This window comes from Ochlerotatus camptorhynchus, unplaced genomic scaffold (genome assembly GCF_037179485.1).
Source record: "Ochlerotatus camptorhynchus isolate MF236.1 unplaced genomic scaffold, CSIRO-AGI_Acam_v1.1 ptg000046l, whole genome shotgun sequence".
In the NCBI taxonomy this organism is placed as follows: domain Eukaryota; kingdom Metazoa; phylum Arthropoda; class Insecta; order Diptera; family Culicidae; genus Ochlerotatus; species Ochlerotatus camptorhynchus.
In genome coordinates, this window is record NW_027040537.1 from 142,802 (window position 1) to 163,187 (window position 20,386).

The 20,386-nt window shown below is 40.5% G+C and overlaps 1 protein-coding gene across 2 annotated transcripts in view; it reads right to left on the minus strand.

Annotated features, from left to right (window-relative positions):
* The window catches only part of LOC135716674 (cationic amino acid transporter 2), a 169,609-nt gene that overhangs the window by 101,500 nt on the left and 47,723 nt on the right, over window positions 1-20,386 (minus strand). The window contains exon 3 of one of the 2 annotated variants that reach the window (XM_065239003.1): window positions 10,002-10,155. The gene's annotated coding sequence lies outside the window, so the exon portion shown is untranslated. Of the gene's footprint in view, window positions 1-9,271; window positions 9,297-10,001; window positions 10,156-20,386 lie in introns of those variants that run through there. The other variant, XM_065239004.1, reaches the window with a different exon arrangement.

Below are 20,386 nucleotides of genomic sequence, written 5' to 3' on the forward strand. Positions count from 1 at the left end.
AGTGTTCGATTCGATAAACTGTAAGTAAATAATATAAAGTAAATTATGAAGTATAATATTAATTACAATGATACATTTTTTCCTCGTAGCAAACACCTAACCTAACATTTGTATTCACTAAAGTAAGTTAGTAGAAAATTAATATTGTTAAAGTGATAATATTACTAAAAATAAAAATAAAATTACAGCTAAAGCTGTTCCCAACAAACTTCGAGTTTTACGGAACGCTAAAAGAAATCAGTTTCAACATTTATTGAATTGTGCAATTCAACTGATTCTGATCAATCGTGGAGTAGCATTCGATATGTGCAGTCAGTTATTTTATCCATGTGTTTCATGTGTTTTACATTCCATAAGACAAACCACATAGGTCTTATAAGAATGCATAAAAGGTATGTGTAACCGCTTATACCTTTCATTTGACACATGATCTTCATTACCTTTTTGCAAGCCGTCTGCTTATTAGTTGACTTATACATTTTATGAATAATCAGCAATAGAAATTTGCCAAAAGGTATGAGGAGATTTCTATCCGTGTAAGCTAAAAGTTCTAAGTTTGCGATTAATAGTATAATCTTAAGATTGACAAATTCGATAAAAATCAGTGCTAACCTAAATTTAAACAATTCACTGTGTGAGATTGATATTACTTTGTTCAATTAATAATACTGGTTTACAAATGCGAATCATAGTATTATTACCCTACCAAGCTAATTCGGTAACAAAGCTCGTCTCACAGTTCACAAATGGCAAACTAAGGAGTTCGCAGAAGACCAAAAAACCGCGACATTGACGCATTGAAGCACTACTCCGAGAAAAAACGAAGCACTACATATACTTCTTTAAAACCACACTTCCTTCGGTCCCTGTTGGGGCGTGTGCCATCCATCAAGCTCGTGTCCTTTCTAGTGTAGCCCTCAGTGTGTGTGTTTAGGGGTAATGTCGCTAAAGGAACACGGCCGATGAGATCGACTTAAAATTGAGTGGGTTTTCACTTAAAATTGCAAAAATTTAGGTTCCTCAATGTTCACCAAAAATTTGCTCAAATAGGAGTATACTATAGACTGAGTACAACTTCCTCACATTCAAATAGTTCTTCCTGAAAAATCGAGGAAACTTTTACTCAGTCTATGGCTAACCAACGTTTTTGCGAATTTGAGAGGCTGAAACTCAAATTTGAGTTGGTTTAACCCGGCCGTGAAGGAAATGACGGGAATCGTGGTGAGTTTTTGCCTCAGTTTTCCAGACACAAGCCAAAGTCAACAAATATAAAAGCATCTAGCTGATGCAGCACACAAACGGCGGTGGCGACAACGATAGTGAGCTGGAGCTGCCATAATTGGCACACAGGGCCAACCAGCAGGCGGACCAGACGACAACGACAGAGAAAATTTGCATAACTTTTCGCAGTCACTGACGGCTGTGAAGAGCGAAAAAGTTGAGTAACTTTTAGGATTTTCTCCTCTATGGGTCTCCCTCTAGATCCCAAATATCGCTTCGCTAGAAAGTCACATCGGTTGGAACGCGGCCTTTATTGAAGGTTAAGGTTAGGGTTGCTGTGTTACTGTACGCTGGAATGCTGCCTAAAGCTTTGGAAGGCACCAAATTAGTTCTTAAGATGCTCACGAGTATTTTACTTTTTTGTTTTCCCGTCGCTACACTCCTATAAATTATAAGAAAAAAAATATGAACTGGGTAATAAACCTGAGCAGCTATGCACCCGGATAGCGTTTTCCGAAGGTTTAGAGCGCATTTCCCGAGAAAAGTACTGGGATTCCCCGAATAGCGTGGTCTTGTCACCTACAGAAAATCAGCACCACCCACCCACCACGGGGGATTCCTGTACTCATTTAACTCTTTACCTTTCGAGCTGGGCTAGACACTAAATTTGCATAGCGATTCAAGATTTGAATTATAGCCAGTTTGGTTACTTCATGTCAAGTATGCTATTTGTGAGGATGAAATGCTAAGCCACAGTTGTCTCTGTAGTATATAGCTAGTATTGAGCATTCTACAATTGCAGTGTGCTGTCAGTCACTCACAGACACACTATCATAACATATTGTATCGGTTGATAATCTGATGGCTGAGGATGAGGTGTGATATAAAAACCATAATCCACACCTACACGCAAAATGGATGAAGGCCACTTTTATTAAAAAGTACTCTCACCATATATTTCAGGTACAAATTGGAAACGTTAGCCTAATGGCCCACCGGTCACAAATAAGGAAGGTCGTCGAATGGCGGTACCCCAACATCAAAATCACCTTACGTAAACCCGAAGACGAAGCACAAGAACCTGATTGCACTGTTAGAGATCAGCCAAATGGTGATACAGAGGACGAGGCGTCGTAAGAAGCCACAGAAAGAGCTTACCAAGGAAGACAAGAAAATAAATTTTGAATTGTACTAAATTACTTGAATTACTAATGTCGGTTAAAGCCAAATCGAAGACTTAAAGGGATGAGGAATTGTAGTATAGTTAGTATAGCTAGTATTGAGCATTCTACAATTTCAGTGTGCTGTCAGTCACTCACAGACACACTATCATAACATATTGTACACTCCTGGTGAGAACCGATCGAAAACATAAATAAGAAATACAGAGAGGCGATTGCTTCAGTTTCAGTTCAGACTTCACAAGTTGTGATTAACTTACGCTCCCTTACATCGGTCATTTCAGTCTCATAGCTCACTTCCAATATGGAATTGTACAAACTTCAATGGATTCGCATTGCTTGCGTGATGTGCGTAAGTTAAGGTAAATCTGATTATCCTGCCAAAGTAATATATATTATTAGCTCTGAGTGTACTTGAGGTTTACAAATCCAAAACCAAACATGTTTTACATCTTTTATTATATCCGTAATTCCACTGAAGCCTCTCTTATCAGTTTAAAAAAAAAATACTTGTATCAATATTTGAACCTCATGCGACGAGTAAAAAAATGCCTATTTCATGCGACGTGCATTGAAATATCGTTTCAACTAAACAATCCATTATTCCAACCCCTAACAAAGCGTGAAAATCAATTCCTGCTACTCTGTCTATTTCTCCACCAAAATTGTTTCTGTGGATTCTGTGGCCATCAGTCATTTTCCCATTCGATGTATTATTCAAATTCATCACGTTCCGTCCCACTTGAACGAAAAACGTCCTATCCCGAGCAGGAACGAATACCTCGATACCTTAAATTGGTATGGGTTAGCCTAAACAATACCCCACAGGTATTATTTTAGTATTCAAACATCAATTTCTGTTTTTACAAAGTATTTTGCATGCATTTTTTGGTATTATTCTTTGGTATTTTACTTCTTATGTCAGACTGATCAACACCAAATTTTGGTATCAGGAACAGAATTAGGTATTCATATGCTATTTTCTCCTGCTCGGGATATGAAGGTAGGGAGCCGCATAGGATTTTTTGTTTCACCTGGTTTGCTACTGATTCAGACAGCTGTAACGACGAAAGCCCACAAAACAAACAACAAAATCGATTTGGCCACCGAAAACAACGCAGCAACCCACAGGTATACGCCTTGACGACGCACGACTCGCTTCTTCAAGACCCCTTCCCCTCCCACGCACCGCACACACAAACACACACCAGGGCAATAATAATGCATAACTCAAAGTCACAAGACTCCGCGTATCTCCGCGCGTTCTCCCCCAGTCAGACTTCCTTTCTTCTTACGTCGTGGGTTTTTACGACCCTACAGGAACCTGAGAACCATTCTTCTGATGAAAATATGTACGCTTTATACCACTCTCAACTTCCTCACTCACTGCTCCACAGCAACGCGCCAAAAGGGCACGCGTGGTACGAAAGTATAATTTTGGAACATCCTTTTTCTTCCTGCCTACTGTGCGTGTGTTGGTCTGGTGGTTTGTTTACATGCGACGTGTCTGCCTGTCATGCCATCAATGTAGCTTCGTGTGTTCACAAGTTGCTTATTTGGATGATAATGCGTTTCTGGGGTGGTGATAAACTGCGGGTTATCGCACCTTCTTTTTACCGTTCGGTATTACCTATTGATGCCAATGAAGTGCGGATACAAATAAGTGATTAAATTATGGTGAAATTTGTATGTTTTATTGATGTTGTTATGTCGAAAATGTCTGTGTTTGTTAGTCCCCAGCAGAAGTTCGTTGCTCGATGCTAAGAAAATAGCGAGCATTTTTTATGATAGCAACACGAACCAAACCAAGCTTGGAAATTATATGTATATTAGGGTGGGTCATCATGATCAGTTTTTCAGAACAATGTTTTTCTGGTTCCATTTGGGGTCCCAAACAACTGTGCTACATTTTTGGACGATTGGTTGTAACCCGGCTTTCCGCATTGCGTTTGAAATTTGCATGGAAATTAGTATGGGAAATCATACTTTTTTGCATTTTCATTCCTAGGAACCACAATTTTGAACCATGCATCTAATCACGTAAACGTATAGTCCGGAAAGTGCATAGCAACTTTGCCCAAGGATGTACGGTGCCCAAGGAATGTTAAGTAATTCCTGTTCAAAGATTGATGTTTCGAATTGAATGCCAAAAATCACTTTGCCTGCCAACACTGCCGGTGTACCAATGAAAGTCAGATTCCAAACTGAAATAACTCCGGTGTTTAGATCTTACCATGTTCAGATGCAGTGTTGGGAAATATCATTCACCAATACCCATGATCACGCTTGAGTTTCGTAGACAATAATCAACAAGCAAGTAGCTGCTGATTATATTGCTGATTGCACTGCTTCAAACATGCTAAAAGGGTTATCAAAGCGCACTTTTCCGTCAAAACGTTTTGGTGTCTTCGGATCACTTATTGCTTCTATCAGTGGACCGAGACACCAAGACCATTAAGGAAAAGTTTGGAAAACAGCAAAACTGGTTGTCCCTTAAGAAGCAATGGAGCGAAGCAAACTTGAAACGTGTTTTTCACGGCTTGCTGATTTGTACTATGGGACGGGCTTGCCATGAGCGGTAGTACAGCCCAACTAACACGAAGCCCACTTAAGGTTCAATTTACTTTGATTCTTTTTCGATAAATTCAAGAGCAGTTTTTTTCGACGCATTAGTTCAGATTGCAAAATGTTCGCACTATTCGATTCCTTTTGCTATTCGACACACAATGACGCGAGCTTTTAGCAATCTGAAATAATGCGTCGAAAAAAACTGCTTTTGAATTTTTCGAAAATGTATCAAAGTAAATTGAACCTTAAAGATAGTCCAACGAGTGGAATCCGACTGTACCTGTGTCTGAGACGAAACTCGTGAAGACAGTTTTCGTTTTCTTCTGTTTTTTGGTTTTGACGTAGGACTGCTTTCTATATGGAGGTGGCCCAAATGGCAGTTTAATATTTAAATTTAATGCTTTATACTGAAATTTCAAATCTCCCAAACAACTGTACGGACAAGCGGATGTTAAATATTTACACCACATCAATTTTAGATTCAAAAAGTAAGAGATTGTATCCAGTACACGACCGTAGATTTGACGTAGGATTACGTGCTCGGTATAAATATTCGGCGACTGTGTTAGGGAAACCAGTTTTTCTCATCACGGAGACGCCTCGTTTTCTGATGACAAAATTGCGCATTTTCGTGCACAAAACGCACGGAATGTTTGGTTTATATTTATTATTATAATAAAAAAAAAGCAAAAATTGCTTGGAGGAATTTCTTGCTCAAATTTTCCAATCGCGAAATAAGGACCGTTTCGCCGTGATGGTTGAGTAATGCTGAGCTATTAGAGTGCTCAACGCAGATTAGGCTGGCGAGCTGTTGTATGTTGTTTGAAACGAGGCTGACGCGCTTGGCATATATGGTCCACAGCGACTCACGAAGAGCTACTGAATCCGGTCAGTAGCGGTGCGGCTTCTTCCTCCTTCTTCGGTGAATGAACGCTCATGTGGGCTGCAGCTCGCTGCTTGCGGGAAGCCTTTCATTGTGTACTGTAGAACAATGTTAAATGCCACGCGCCGAAAGCACTAGTGCTGATGATGATTATGATGACGATCGACTTGACACCAACACACACGGTGATTGAATAAGCACCGTTCGGCTAGACCGGATGGAATTCGATTTTAAAATCTGTGTTCGGGAAAGCGCTTTTTGCAGGCAATCAGTGATAATTTTGATCACCATTTCAACGGTTAGACATTTGTGTAATGTTCAATAGTGACCTATTGAAAATTTATAAGGTGTTCAGATTTGTAGAAAATTTTCCAATCGATTGGCTTGTTTAGAATCAAAATCCATCCGCTATTGGCAGAGTTCTAAGTGGCCAAAACCTGACCACTTTTCGTAACGCGGTGGATTCTGTCTTTTTTTGACGTAGGACTACGTCTGTGATTTCTATATGGGGGTACACTTTGTGAAAACCGAAAATGGAACATGTAACAAATTATGAAAGATTTTGAACGTTAATAACTCAGCTGCCCCTGGTCCAATTTCAATAATTTATCACCAATCGATCAGAAATATGGCTACGCATCGATAACAATGCTTCCGAATGTTGATTTTCAACAAGAAACTATTGAAAAACTGGTAAATGTCCAGTATTATTCAAAAGCGTCGAATTAACTAACAAGTCCACCAATTACCTACATGCATATGCTGCTTCCCCAGCACAGTCGTCAGAGAGTAGTAAGTAGACGAAACAAGTCGAAGTGGCATTCGCCTCCGATCCTCGGGCGCGTGCGAATAGGGAGGATGGAATTGCGTAATATTTTGCACACTCATCCGAGGGGGGCGACTCTATCTTCGATGCAGAAACGATTTTGTTTTGCTGTGCTTAGCTGCACGTACGATGAGTAGATTTTAAGAAGATTGATGAAGATTTTGAAGATTTCCTGCAAAAAGATGGAAGTCGATGCGAGTAGATGAATTTAGATGCTTAAAATGGCAAGAAGATTTTTCGTAGATTTATTCGCTGGCGTGAGATTTTTCGAGCATCTATGATTGAGATTTAGATGTGTCGCCCCCCTCGCACTCATCGCCATACTCAGAACCACACGCTCCCAACGACCACACCACTGTGTGGTGATGTTCGGTCGTCGAAATTAGTACCAGCAGTAGCAGTGCTTTCGGCGTGTGGCGTTGAAAATTGTTCTCCAGTAACAACGAAAGGCTGCCTGCAAGCAGCGAGCTGCAGAGCCCACATAAGCAACCATCAAAGGAGGAAGAAGCTGCATCGCTATGCTATGGATCGGAATCAGTAGCTCTTCGTGAGTCGCTGCGGGTCGGTCATCTATGCCAAGCGTGTCACCCTCGCTCCAAACGACATACAGCTCGACAGCCTCATCCATCTTGAACACCCAGCTCAGAATTACTCAATTATCACTACAAAACGGTCCTTTTCAGGGCCAACAACAATTTGTATTATTTGGACATTGGTCAAGGTCATGAGTTCCCGCAAGCAGCTAGCTATCAAGGCTCAACCTGTCTATAGAAGATGTGGAATTGTAGGCCTGAATATATTGGTGCAATTAGTTTTTCCTCGGCTTTCATTCCGCACGATTCGTTTCTTTCGTTAAATCAATATAAATATGTTACCAAAATTTATGAATGGTTTGCCACTAAATGTTGAGATAATTTATTGATTATTCAATTATCACACTGTATACCATGAAAAAGCAGCCTGTTTGTGAGATTTTGCCTGTTTTCAAGTAAGGAGTTATCATAAAAAAAAACACCCACTGGTATTTTCCGGCGACTTTAAAAATAAATAAAATCAAACAAAATCATCATACAGAACTAGCTAGGATTTGTTTTACTTAATATTTCACAAAATTGCTTTCGAGTGTTAAGACATCGTCTCCGGCAAAGTTTACATTTTTCCCTCTACCAACACATACATCAGGGCTAGATAGATCTCCACAGGATCTATAGAATCCACGCAATTTCAAAAAACCAAAATGCACAGCATTACGAAAAGAGGTCAGGTTTCGACCAATAGCAGATAGATTTTAATTCTAAACAAGCCAAACGATTGAACATTTATCCACCAATCTGCTAAAATGAACACTCAGTTAATTTTCAATAGGTCACTATTGAAAAATACCAAATGTCCAACAATTGCAATGGTGATCACAATTATCACCGAATGTCTGAAAACAGCGCATTCCCTAACACAGACTTAAAAATCGAATTCGATGCGGTCCCACTGAACGGTGCTCATTGAATCACCGTAAGTGGTGGTGTCCAGTCCAGCAGCAGTAGCAGTAGTAGCAGCAGCAGCAGCAGCAGGAGTGCAACAACAACAATAACGAAAGGCTGCCTGCAAGCAGCGAGCTGCAGAGCTCATATGAGCAACCATAGAGAAGGAGGAAGAAGTCCCATCACAAGGCTAGGATTGGAATCAGTAGCTCGTCGTGCTCAGCTCAGCATTACTCAACCATCACTACAAAACGGTCCTTTTCAGGACCACCATAAATTTGTTAATAGTATTATTTGGACATTTGTCAAGGTCATCAGTTCCCGTAAGCAGCTAGCTATCAAGGCTCAACCTGGTCTCTATAGAAGGTGTGGAATTGTAGGCCCGAATGTATTGGTGAGATTAATCATCGTCCGACCATTTTTCAGAACACGCTGGTAGGAACTGTTAAAAATCCATATAGAATTTGAGAGAAGTGGGAATAATTCGCTTTGGGTGTATATTCAGTCCCCAGAAAGCCAATAAAATTAAATTTGTGTGAATATTAGCTCTCACGAGTTCAATCTCTCGAAATCCCTCCTTTTTTACATATTCTGCACAAAAGATACTTTCCGCCCCGCCCATTCATATAATTCGGAAGGAAATCCTGTGAGGGGTGAATTGAATACTCTTTAATACCAAAATGCACAAAACTTAAAAATTCATAAATAACAAAAAATTCAAAATGCACCTTTTACAGTCGGGTAGATGAATCGAAAATACTCAAGTTGACAGTCTCTTGGATGCTCTTCATCAACTTTCTCTTTGAAATAAATACTACAAAATTGATACGCTTACAAATAAAAAACGGAAAGAGTTAAGATAATTGATGATTGATCAATTAAAAGAACTAAATGTTCACATTTGTTCCGTCCACTAATAGCGGTCCTACGTCAAGCTTCCGTTAGTGCCCCTAGGCACAGACCCTTCTACTTTTTTTTTTAATTGTACCCCCAAGATGTTACCGAAAGACGTAATTCTACGTCAAAACACAAGAACAACAATAACAAATCTTCAAAAAAAATTCTCATAGCCAAACAATTTCTGGTGATTCTCGATATCACAATCGATACACACTTCAAACACTACACTTTGCGTTTTTTCTGGACACGTGGAATCCGCGAGGAGCTATAAATGACATGGACCTGCAAAACTATTTAGGTGGTTGGGCCTTTTTCTGGGTATATATTTTTACACTTGGAAGGAGCTGCGGGAGCACGAGATAGACACAGATGGACCGACGACGGGACTTATTAAGCGAGGGAGATTAATCGGAATAAAACCTTCAGTAATTTTTCCCGGATCAGCAACCGAAAATATACATGAAACTAAATTTCGAAGAGAAACCCTAAAAGAAATATTCGAAATGATCAACTTTTTTCATCAACCTCACCCTATTTATTAAAGGTATCTAAATTACTCGGACTTGTTCTCGCTCATTTGAAGAGTTACAACCAACATGCATTCCTGTTAGTCCTTATTCTTCTTCAAATTAATCACCCAATTAAGAGAATCACTTTATTACACAGTGCGTGTTCAACTCCATAGAGTAACGATTCTCAACGTCGTTCCACCGTGCGATCATGCTCGCTCTACAGCGCTTCTTTTTATGTGCTTTTCATTCAGAGAGGGTTCGCGAACCCCAGGTTGAGAATCGATGCCACAGCAAATGCCTATATTGACATAAGAAGCCACAACGTCTCTCACTTCCGTAATCAAAAGGAGCTCAACACTAACAACCGCAGCACCACAACTACACTTGTCGCGTCCAGGTGCTTCCTTCCGAGGCTAATTACTCCTAACCTACCTAAATCATTTTTCATCCTCTCCGACTGGCGACGGAAGCAAGTTGCAAGGTGCTATCGTATCACCGCTCCAAAAGGTGCAGTTTTGTGGGTTCTTCAATACCTCCTGGCAACTGTTGATGGACAAGATAGCATTCAATCGCTTGGATATCGATTCTGAAAACGAAAGAGAGACAGAGAGCCGTTAGTATGGTGACGATGGGTAGAAAATTAAGGTAGATTGGTCTCTTTTATCCATTTTTATCAATCATCAATCACGCAAAGAGGAAACATAAAAGCAAGATATTAAATGAACGACTCAAATGGTTTCTGATGGAATCTCTTTCAAGAAATTCCATCCCTCCCAGGTGCTCTAAGTGAGAGATATTCTTCTATTGACGTGTTTCCGAGGAAAAAGGTTGAGATGTGGATTGGTAAACAACTTGAATTGAGTTTCCTCGGAAGCAAATGTTTGACCCCTAACTTTATTCAATATGTAATGACAGAAATGGGACTTGTTTTCCCTGAGGAACGAAGAAAGAAAATTGACGGGTTTCAGTCTAAGCCACAAGCACGAGCATACATACTGCCATACCAACAATGACGCTTATCGGTGATATTAAGAATCCTGGTTCGGAAAATTCGCTCACAATCTCTGAACCGATTCCACGGTTCACTACATCGATGATGAGTGGGATAATGTTTGCCTCACTGACCCAACCGAGCACGTCGGTCGTCGCTAAGCCGGAGGGATGGCGAAGTAGGAAATCGAAAAGCGATACACGATAACAAGATTCGATTGAGCGATTTCAAGTGCCCGTATGGGTCTCTTGAAATCGAATGGATTCTTCATCGTTGCCCGAATCTCGATTTCGAGTGAGCTTCTCAAGAGGGAATGTTGACGTGCTTAGAAAATTGCTTACCTTTTCGATTGGCTTTCACATCGTGTTTACAAATGCTTTTCTAATGTAAGGTTTGTATTTACTGTTTCATTATGATGGTTCAAAGCTACACGATGCCATTTCCCCCTCGGCCATTTTGATCGGAAAAACACGCTTCCCCTGGTAGCAACCTACACGAGCGAATGCATTTGTCATGTGTCACAATAAATGCTTTGTGCATTCAACTACATACTCGGTTTCCTCTGCCTGTTGATTCCGGTGACGACGGTCCCGTTCTAAAAATTGCTTCAAACCGGTAAAGGTTGAATATCCGCACTGACCCGAAATGGAAATTGCTGAAACCCGACCAGCATCGTCACTCCCGGTATCCTACACAAGCACATGCACACGTACATGTACCAGCCTCGAGGTAGTAGATGCCTGCATGCAAAACTTTGGTCCTGTTGAAATATTCATCAGAAAATGGAAATCGAATTGAGATTTTCCATCACGGCCGCATCATAAACTGGAATAACTGGATGCTGTGCAACACAGTGCAAGGCAGCAGCGGTAGACGAATGCAAATGCAAAATTCGTCGTTTCTACTTTGGATGCAGGGTGGTTGTGCATCTATTTTTGAATATGCAATTCAGCCGCCATTCATCGGTGAGTTTAATTCGAATAAAGAGTGGAGCACTTTTATCCGGACAATTGTTGCTGCTGCCTTGATAGAGTCGGGACTTTATTACGCCATAAATTTGGTGATTTCCCGTTTTATGTACTGCTCATACTGCTGAATATTAGGGTGGTTCAAATAATCAATGTTGCTCCACACAGCCCAAAAACTAAGTGGGCTTAGAAATTTCGATCTACCTACGTTCTGCTGCTCAAAGTTGCAAATGGCCATAATGAAATTTTTGGACGCCCATACAGATTACTATGCTCTTATATTACGAATTCAGAAAACAAAAGCTCAAAATAAAAGTATCCACCCTCAAACGAGAAATAAAAAATGTATTGCGATCATTAGATATGAAATTTAACCCTCCATTACTAGCGCTGTTGTACTTCTGAGTTATCCATTGTCATTTTGTTACTGAGTTACCAATCGATCTGAAACCAACGTGTATTCCTCAAAACAATTTGTCTGAACTAAACAAGCTAATCTTATATTACAGTAAACCCCCAAAAGTGCGGATAGTACGGAAATGTAAATGGAATCCGCATAAATGGTGTCCATTAGACTGATGCAAAATTTGAAATTTTTGCTCCACAGTGTTCAAACGGTTTCAAATCGGGTCCTGATTAGCCTCCGAAAGTTTAAACTCATTTGATAAGAAACTGACTTGGCACAAACCATTTGAAGTTTATATGGAAATTACTATGGGAAAACCAAACTTTTTGTTCATTGTCTTCTAGCCTTTTTACTTATTGTACTATGAGAGAGAGAAGGATTAGTATTTTCCATTTAATTCCACTACTTTATTTGCTTATCCTTGACAGATACGCGTATTTCGTCTACAATGTGCAGACTTCTTCAGTGTCTTGTACTAATACTCGACTGGTCGACTAGTCGAGTATTAGTACAAGACACTGAAGAAGTCTGCACATTGTAGACGAAATACGCGTATCTGTCAAGGATAAGCAAATAAAGTAGTGGAATTAAATGGAAAATACTAATCCTTCTCTCTCTCATTATACAGGTATTCCACTAAGACGCCCACATTCATCAGGACTTATTGTACTGTTAACAAATTCTATTGCTATTCTTATGGGATTTATTATCAGCTACAAGTTTGCAGAAAATCATTTTTCAGCCAAACGTCAAATTAAATAATTATTAATTGTTTAAGAGATTGATAATCTTATGGCAAGATTAAGCAACTGTATTGTGGGCAACACTGTATTCTGCAGTATGACATAGTAGCCATGATTTTTGTCCTCTATTCTACGCGCCATGAACATCAATGTTGCCTGCTGAACAGTTGATTGAGCATAATCATAAGGCATCAGTGACTTTAATCATTAATAATTTTTGTTCCTTAAATTGATCGAAAAGTGGTCTTCAACAAAGTTGTAGCTGAGAAAATTTTCAACAAGCTTAGCTATCATTTTCCAAAGTAGAGTGAACTGGTGAATTTTGAGATAGATATGAACCGAAATTATGGTTTCTCCATAATAATTCCCATATAAACTTCAAATGGTTTGTGCCAAGTCAGTTTCTTACTAAATTAGTTCAAATTTTAAGAGGCTAATCAGGGCCCAATTTGGAACCGTTTGAGCACTGCGGAGCGGAAATTTCAAATTTTGCATCAGTCTAGTGTCCATACTACGTGGGATTTGACTTAATTGGCTTTTGGCAATGAAAAGAGGAAATCGATGAAGAAAATCGATCATTGCGTAAACGCCCTTATTATTTTTGATTTTTTATTATTTTTGATCAGGAATATACAAGATAAACATTCATAGCGAGGATGGTCACTACCCAAGTCTTGTCACTATTAGGCATACAAGGCATATAAATTAACAAGGACTAAAATGTGTTCCTTTGATTACTGAAAAATCCTGTTCCACTAGTTCTAAATTGTCAGGACTAGACAGAGGCTGATCGTATGCCAGTAACGCACCACGAAAAGATGATCTAACAGCGTTACTGGTTTGAAAAATAAAAATCCATTGAAAGGAACGAACTCACCAAGTTAAGCCAATTGAACGGAAAGGCAGCAATAGTCGTGGATGTGGTGATTATCACAAGAGATCGGATCGTAGACCGAATTTCTCGCTCTCATCGTCTATACATCATCTCCCGTATGCTAATGAAAGCGAAAGTGATCTCGATCTACAATCAACTGCCGGTCGATCGATGGCTCGTACAATAGCCACAATTTAAGCCATTATTTTTCTGCTACCTTTATTTGATATCATCAGCTCGGCTGTTATGGTGATAGGATGGTGCTAGGGTGGTCCTCACCGAAAGCTGTTTTGAGCGTGACTACCTTCACAACGCCGTCGCTACCGGAATGTACTTGGACGATTCGACCCATACGCCAACGCAGCGGTGGTTGATTATTATCCTGCACGATGACGAGCCTTCCTACTTCGATTGCAGCAGGTGGATTCCATCGCTTGCAGCTGGCAAAGGTATTCTCGCTTTCATCTATCCCAGAAATGATGCAACTGTTGCTGCACTAACTGCCAATACCTTAGACGATTCGTCGGTACCGTTTGAAGATCATCTTCTGGAAACGATTGTAGGCATGTTCCAACCAAAAAATGAGCTGGTGTTAACGGATCGAGATCATTTGGATCATCGGAATCAGAGGCCTGCAATTCAAGCAACCCTCTATTTACTTGAACCAGCAGCGTATCCATGTATTCCAGTGTGACTGGGTTATAACCGATGACCCGTTGGAGATGGTGTTTAGCCGATCGTACTGCGCTGGTAGGGTTAAAGTGTGTCATTCAATCCCTTCATCAGCGCAGAACCTAGACACCTGATCTCGATGTTGTCTCTCCTTCCATAATACAAACAATTCCTCCTGCAGCTGGTTTCGGGCTCCAACGAAATTCGTGCCGTTGTCCGAATACAAATCGGTACACTTTCCTCTAACGTCGGAGTGTTTGCAGAAACCTATCAGTGGACAAGTCAGACACCAGTTCGATGTTCACGGCCTTCGTACACATACATACAAAAATGGACACGTATGCCTTGACAGCAACTCGGCGTGGTCCTGGCCGAATATACACCGGCCCAAAGTAATCAACACCAGTTTTCGAGAAAGGGCGAAAAATTGTGACTCTCGATGCAGGTAACTCTCACATGAATTGCTGCACCAGCTTTGGTTTCAACCCGAAGCACGTTAGACATTGCCTGTCTGGCAATGACGGATTGACGGATTGATCCCAACAAAAGTTGTGGACCAGCGTGAAGCAAACGAAGGTGATATTGCTCAAAGAGCATCTTGGTATGTACCGTCCACAAATCATTGGCAAGCACTGCCACTTCGTGTTTACTAAGGAGTTCCACGAGATTAACTCCTTAGTAAACACTATTGCTATTTCAGGCATTAAATTTGCATCACCATATTTGCTGTGTCGCTGCAAACTACCCAAGTTTGCAGCGACACAGCAAATATGGTGATGCAAATTTAATGCCTCAAATAGCAATAGTGTTTTCTAAGGAGTTAATCTCGTGAACTCCTTAGTAATCACGAAGTGGCAGTGCTTGCCAATGATTTGTGGACGCGGGATCGGATAACCTTAAAGTATCTGGGATTTTTTTTAAGACTACTTCGATCAACTTTGAGTAATATTGAGTTTCTTTATTTGACTCGGTGCAAATATATTTACTCTGAGGATAGTTGTCCATTGGGATTCTCATCCAGTGATTTCACGAAATTGGCAATCTCATCCATGGTGGGCTTTGCACTTCCATTTGGATAGGCAGAAAAACAAAGTCAGCTGTGATTCGACCATTATCAATTTTTTTGTTTCGACAGCTGAGAACAAACTGAATGCGCGGGCTTGTTGGCTACTATTTATTCTCATTGAGTTGATATCCATTCAACTCTAAACACCGTATTAAAATAGTGCAATAAATTCAATTCAAGGGACCTCAGATAGCCTAGTCAGTTAAGGCGGGACGATTACCGGTCTGGTCGAGCAAATCTTTCGGGTTGGAAATATTCTCGACTTCCATGGGCAGTATCATTGTATTTGTCGCACAATATTAAAATCCATGCATTGGTTGATGTAGAAAGCTCTCAATAATAACTGTGGAAGTGCATCAAGAATACTAAGTTGAGAGCAGGCAAAATGCTCGCAAAAGAACCGTCAAAAGCGACTATCGAGCTATTTGAAACAATGGCGACTGGATTTAAATCTCAGTGCAATGCAGATTCAGATACCTTAAGTCGTTTTATTAACAGCTGAAAGATTTGGTTATCTAAATAAAATAGCAATCTTTAACAAAGGTAGTTTTCAGCTCAGAATCACAGATGTTCGAAGAACAAAAGCCTCCTGCTGACAAGTATTAAAAACCAATTAGGGGTGCAGTAGCAGCAACACATAGGCACATCGGTGCAATTGCATGCTACATATGAAAACTTTTCTACCCAATTCATTCACAGTGTTTTGAGCAGATGAAAACTTTCCCTACAATGGTGACTCATATTAGAAATAGCCATTCATGCATAGGGTATTATGTTCATTCCAGTCTCGTGCAAACTTTTCAATGGCTGCTCTGGACAGACAGACAATGGCTGCATTGTTTCTGGATGCATTTTTCTGCTGCATTGCATGGATCTTTATAGCTGTGGCAAAAAAAAACATTCAACGCCAAACTATTCCTGGTAAGGTAGGAAATTGCAAGGCAACTACTAAACGACGCGTAAAATGAACCGGTCTTCTTCACATGGGACAATTAAATTGATTGCAGCATGGCCCATTCACTTTGAGGACCATTCACTTTAATTTCCGGCTCGGTTGAGTTCTACACAACATTCGGAGTATCCACGCGGAAAATTCGCGACTGGTCCTGGTTGACGAAAACGGATTCGTTGGCTCTCGCGCAATTCATGACCGTAACGATCCTTTTCCATTGTCGAAGCGTCGCCGAAAATTTTACCCATTTGATTAATGAATGCAGTGTGGAAAGATGCGGATCACAGAAAAAAAAAACTGAAAACAGGACTGTGGGACATTAAAAATGCCTGTCGTTTAGACTTTTTTTTTCACCGTTACACGACATTTACGATGATGGAATGACAAAGTTGTGTGTTGTAATTCTAAAAATGGTTGCCATTTGTCTGAATTGCTGTGGGCGTCAGTCTGCTGCTGTGTGTGTGTTTTTTGAGGCTGTTTTCTTTCAATTACTACACTGCCACAGTGTGTACGTACGAACGGTCGGTCGGTGAGGTGACTTTTAATAGGTGTAATTAACTTTGTCGGGACCGGAAAATTACTTTCGCAATGTAGCGAGTGTGGGTGGTTGTACGAATCAATGAATCATATTGTGGGTCGTACAGTGGTTACTATTGGCATGGTTCGGGATTCGAGATTGCTTAAAATTCATATGAAATGTCGGTTGAACCTCGAAATGGAAACTCAATAACAAATTACGTTGTCTGTACCCTGGGGTTAAACTCCGTGAGTCTGTGTGTCTACAGTCTAACCACAGACAAACAGACGTAACTCTTTAATCTGGATCATCGATCACGCATTTAACGATTAATTTGAAAATTATCATTTCCGTGAACTACTCACCGCAGCGCTGCCATCGGATCACTTTGACGTTTCTATTCGGTTTACCTTGCTTGCATTATTGTTTGCGACTTTACGAGAAAGCTTGCTTTCCGCGAGATCCCCAAGAGATGTCGTGTGTTTTGAGGTACTGTTTTCAAGAAAAAACTTATTCAAAGATATCCGTCTGTTTATCTGTGGTCTAACCGTCACTGGCCGGCAGTGCTATTATTTACGAAATATGCTAGAAATTATCATATTAGGAATATTTGTAAGCAGTCTGGGAGTTAGAAGGTGATAACTCTAATATGGATCTAGAGACCCATTTGAAAATGTCTGGTAATTCACGCATATTCTGAGGTTACTTTCACAAGCAATAAGCCCCGCATGTATACAATTCCGATATCAAATGGATAATGGAACTACAAGCACACTTTCAGATTCAGAGAAATGCTTTGAATCCAGCGCGTATATAATATAGCATGGTGTAAAACACGATTGGAAATATCCATTGTCAGTCAAATAATGTGTCAATAGATCCTGTCTTAAGGTATTATAGTCGCCATCATCCTCGTCCTCTTGCTCATAAATGGTTCTTTCGCAGCAGCTCTACTATAGAGGTAACTCTAAGACCAGAAGGCCCCGAAGAAACGAGCTCAACTTTTTGGCTCAGCTCTGGTACTATCTTCGGTCCCAAGCTAATCGATGCACTCCTCGAAATATAGGAAAATCCATGAACCCCTCATTTTATCTGTCAAACTTTCATAGCGAATCAAAACAAACATATAGTAGTACTGGAATTTATACAAGAATGGGGTACGTTAATCGATTTGCTTGCGACCAATAGGCTAGTCAAGTAGTGAGCCAATTTACAATCGTTAGTTTCGTATTGATTGTTGGCTCTACTCTCCACAATCTTCCATGCATACATCATTAATCGATTTTTGATTCTCATAAAATATTCTATTCAAAACACAGGCAATAACTTCCTACTGTTTAGCTTTAGCAATATATAAAGGCTGACTAAAAGTAAATTGGTACACACAAAAATACCTGTAATTCGTGATTCAATATGTTTAAAAAGTCCATTAATGGATGCTTTACAGTACTTTTATTAAAACTTCAAAGATACAGCATTAGATGGTTACATTTCTCCAGTTCGAACGAAATCTCGAACCTTCCTCTTGATGGAGCCCATCAGCGAACGCACAGTGGAAACGGACACGGAATCAACGCATTTCTTCCATTTTGCCCGCATTTGCTGGATGGCCTTGACTGCCCCGCCGCTTCGGTTCGATTGGTCGAAATTCCCGGCAATGCGAAGGATTCATTAGCTTGGGGACAAAATCGATCTTGTTGGCAACATACCACTCTAGAACCACCTTGGAGTAGTGGCTGCTGATTGGGCTAAAAGATGACTTTGCCCCTATGCAATACACGCTTTGTCAGGCATTCTTCGATGTAAACTTGGAATGTCATCGTCGAGGATGTGACGAATGATTCCGTTTTCAGGCCACAACTGCAAATCACTTGCCAAATCATGACATTTTTTGCGAACTTGTCGGAAACACGAACTTAAATCTTCCCTGCACATCCCCACGTCCAGTCGCGATGTAGAACTTTTGACCGGGAAGCTGTTTAAAATCGAGTTTGACGTATGTTTCGTCATCGATCAAAGTGCAGCCTTTGTGTTTCGTTAAAACACAGTCGTACAAGAGCCTTGCACGCTTTGTGGCCACGGAATTCTGCTTCATGTGCCGGTTCGGATGTTTACTGGCTTTGTACGACTTGTTTCTTTCCCGGGCAAGGATGTTCCGTATCGTTTGAAAGTTGGCGTTGTACCTTCTGGCCACATCTCGGATCGAAAGACCAGGGTTGGCTTTAACGCACCTCAACACCTCGCTGCGCAGCTGTACCCTGGTTCCAGTTTTTCACACTCAGGGTTTCCTTGTAGGTTTTGAGCACTCGACAAACTGTTGTTTTCGGCATTTGCAGCACTTTCGCCAGCTTGAAACCGGACCACTCCGGATTTTGCAGGTGCTTGTGCACAATATTTATTCTTCTTTCGAGTTCCATTTGACATTATTTCTGAACGCGATCGACTACTTTGATCAATCTTGCACCAGTTGTTTTCTATAGAAGTGTAAACAAACCACTGTCAAAGGTTTTCGATTCCCAACACTAGAGGCGTGCTAGCGGCGCACGAGGGGCGTACCAATTAACTTTTAGTCAACCTTTACAAAACAGCTAAAATACTCGAAAAAAATGACAGAAGTTAACGAAAATAAAACACGACCATCCGGCTGAAAATCTCCTAAATAGAGGTAATAATAATAAAACACGTCCATCCGCGAGCACAGCACACTTCGATCCTCTTCTGTACCCTGGGATCAATTTGACCCCAAATTCAAATGGCCGTATCTCAGCGATTTTGAAACGGATTTATAGAATTTCAAATGTTTTGCAAAGTTAATTTAGTGCATTTAGTTACGAATATTGTCGTTTACGCAATAGATCAGTTCGTACTGAAGAAAACTCCAGTCATACTAACTCACCCTCCATGGTTCAACCCTCATTTGAATCGTCTGAAGCCATCTAAACGGGCTGCCTTGGAAAAGTTTTGCAAACTGTGAACTGCCCAACTAACCACCAAGCCCGTTAATAGCCCGATAACTTATCTTAAATTTTATGATTATAATTATAAATTATGTCCTTGGTTCGGATCCCAATTTTTGGAGACGTTTTGGATGAGGCTTCAATCGAAAACCAGTGCAAATACGAACTGAAGAGCAGCGGATCGTGACCAAGTCACGACAGTCATTAGAGTTGAAGGGATCAACATATAAATGTTCATATTTGAGCAATAATCATACTTAAGTCTTCTCAGCCTATACGCTAGAGGGGATGAAAAGCAGCAAAAGCTTGAGTGACATTGAGTCAGAGCTATGACATCCATAACAAGTGATATAAATCCGAGCCCATCCAATGTCGATGGTTGCAACTCCTACGCGCCCCTACATTGTTTGATAAGACAGGCACCCATATCGCTCACGTAACTGCCATCAGGCGAATGATCTGGGCAAACGAAACACCAAAAACAATAAATTTCAGTAACGGGCACTGAACGGTACGCCTGCGGTGTTACGTATCCTTTCGAAGAGCTTTCGGAAATAAATAGCCTACTTGGAGCGTCGTAGTAGCTGGTGCGAACATATGGAAGCGGATGTGAGTGCCAATGATAAATCATGGCAATGGACAGGTTTCTTTAGCCAATCACCAAAGCTTTT